Source organism: Cryptomeria japonica, chromosome 1 (assembly GCF_030272615.1).
Source record: "Cryptomeria japonica chromosome 1, Sugi_1.0, whole genome shotgun sequence".
Taxonomy (NCBI): domain Eukaryota; kingdom Viridiplantae; phylum Streptophyta; class Pinopsida; order Cupressales; family Cupressaceae; genus Cryptomeria; species Cryptomeria japonica.
The window spans coordinates 423,862,686-423,865,846 of record NC_081405.1 but is presented as its reverse complement, the minus strand read 5'-3'; positions in this window follow the sequence as shown (position 1 = coordinate 423,865,846).

Genomic DNA, 3,161 nt, shown 5'->3' with positions numbered 1-3,161 from the left:
AACCCTGAAGTTGAGACTACCAACCGGTAGTCATACGATGCTTCCATGTGCCGGTTCCCATAACCATATGTCGGTTCACCTTGAACAAACACACTGCTTCACTTTGGTACCAATGCCGGTTCACAGTGTTATACAGGTTCTCTTCTCTTCATCATATTAACATCAATGACAACACAAAATGTCATTATGTCCTCATACCGGTTCACATAATGCCAAAAATCTCCCCCTTTCGCATTGATGGCAATATACAAAGATGTCTCTCCGCTTCACATCTTCTCCCCCAATTTCTGCAGATATCTTCTCCACTTCACATCTTCTCCCTCTTTGACAACAATGCCAAAGTGGAGGCACAAGCTTCCCTGTTCCATTATGCTGCTCCCCTTGAGGAGTAGCATCCTTCAACACATCAATCCAAAAAAAAATTAACTATGCAATACCTGACTGATGTGGAGCATATGCCTTTAGTTTACCTCTTGAAGGGGCAACACCCCTAATTCACCTCTTAAGTACATAAATGTAGACTTTGGGAGAGGCTTGATGAATATGTCTGCTAACTACTCCTTACTGGAAACATGTTCCAGTGCAATCTCTTTATTCTCAACCTTTTCCCTGAAGAAATGATACTTAAGCTTAAAGTGCTTGGTTCTAGAATGTAAAACCGGATTTTTGGAGATGTTAATTGCACTAGTATTGTCACAAAATATACTTACCGGTTCAGATACAAGAATTTTGAAGCCATTTAACACATGCTTCATTCAAAATGTTTGAGTGTAGTTCATGAAAGCTGCAACATACTCTACTTCTATTGTGGACTGAGAGATACAACTCAGCTTCTTACTCATCCATGAGACCAGTCTACCACCGAGAAAGAATGCACCACCAATTGTGCTTTTTTGATCATCTACATTACCTACCCAATCATCATTTGTGTAGACTTTCAAGTTGAAATCCTTGCTATATGGATACCACAATCCATAATCAAAAGTTCCCTTAAGATACCTAAGAATCCACTTGACTGCAACCAAGTGGGATTCTCTTGGGCTTTTCTAGAACCTTGCAGTAATGCCAACTGCATGTGCAATATCTGGTCTGCTATGCACTACATAATGCAACTTACCAATCATTGATCGGTATTCCTTCTCATCAACCAACGCTGAGTCATCCTCTTTGGATAGTTTACGATCGGTCACCATCGGTGTACCAACCGGTTTGCTATCTTCCATGCCAAAGGTCTTCAACACCTCTTTGAGATACTTGGACTGAGTGATAAAGATTCCATCTTTCATCTGTTGGATCTGCAGTCCAATGAATAACTTAATCTCCCCTATGAGTGACATCTCAAACTCTTTCTTCATCTCATCTGCAAACTCATGACTCATCTTGTCATCTCCACCAAAGATAATGTCATCAACAAATACCTCACAGATCAGGATCTGGTCTCCTTCAGACTTCAAGTAGATATTGCTATCTTCACTTATTCTCTCAAATTTAATATTCACAAGATGGGAATGCAGGCGTTCATACCATGCTCTAGGTGCCTACTTTAGACCATATAAGGCTTTATGTAGTCTACAGACCATGTCACTGTCTTCAGATAGGGCAAACCCATCTGGTTCCTCAATATACACCTCCTCTTCAAGTACACCATTTAGGAATGCAAATTTTACATCCATTTGATATACTTTGAATCCTTTAAAAGTTGCATATGCAAGAAGCATACGAACTCCTTCCAATCTGGCTATAGGAGCAAAGGTTTCTCCATAGTCTTCTCCTTCTTCTTAGGCATATCCTTTGCACACCAATCTGGCTTTGTTCCTAATCATTGTGCCATCCTCATTCAGCTTATTTCTGAAGACCCATTTAGTACCAATGACATTTTTATGCACCGGTCTGGGTACCAAAGACCATGTACCATTTTTCTCTATTTGGTCAAGTTCTTCTTCCATTGCCTTGATCCAGTCGTCATCTTTATGTGCCTCTTTGAATGATTTAGGCTCAAATTCAGAGATCATACATGAGTTTTCTCTGACCTTTCTTCTTGCAAGGATTCCTACATCCTTATCTCCTATGATTTGCTTAGGATCATGATTCAGCTTGACATACCGAGGAATGGTCTTGATAGATTCCTCTTTCTTTTCTTCTTCATCCTCATCTCGATCAGTATCAGCATCTACATCTACCGGTGTAGGAACACTGTTACTGGTACTCGGTTGACTGACAACCGATTCCTAGAAGGTTACAACCAGTTCATTTACTGCTTGCTCACTATCGGTTTCCTCAGTTTTCTCAGAGATTTCATCAAATCTTACATTGATGCTTTCCATAATTCTTTGAGTCCAATTATTGAAACACTTGAGAGCTTTGCTCTTGGTGGAATACCCTAGGAATATTCCCTCATCACATTCGCATTAAATTTGCTCTGGTGTTCGCTCCTCTTGATGTAACATTTTCTACCAAACACTCTAAAGTAGCTAACCACAGGTGTCTTACCGGTCCAATACTCATAAGGAGTTTTATCCTTACCTTTCTTGATGAGTACCCGATTCATTGTGTAGACTACAGTGCTCACCGCTTCTCTCCAAAAGGTGTGGGCTACCTTTCCTTGAATCAACATAGTTATAGGTGCTTCAACCACAATCCGGTTATTCCTCTCTCCTAGGCCATTCTATTATGGAGTCTAGGGGGCAGACAATTGTCTCTTGATGCCATGTTCTTCACAGTACTTGTTGAATTCACCAGAAGTGAATTCCCTCCTTGATCAACTCTCAGGCACTTGATCCTTTTACCGCTTTCCTTCTCCACTAATGCTCTTAAAGCTTTGAAATTTACAAAAGCTGCAAACTTATCTTTCAAGAATGTGACCCACATCATTCTTGAGTAGTCATCGGTGAGAATCACGAAGTAACTATCACCCTGCACACTCCTAGTTTTCATAGGACCACACAAATCAGTATGCACAAGATCAAGCAAATTGTCAGCAGTGAAATATTTACCTTTAAAGGTTGAGGAAGACATTTTCCCCAATTGACACTCTCTGCACAAGGTATTATCCGATTTTCTTAGCACCGACAACGCTCTAACTGCCTTGATCTTACTAGCCTTCACAATGTTATCAAAGTTTACATGGCAGAGTCTCCTATGCCATATCCAGCTATCATCAA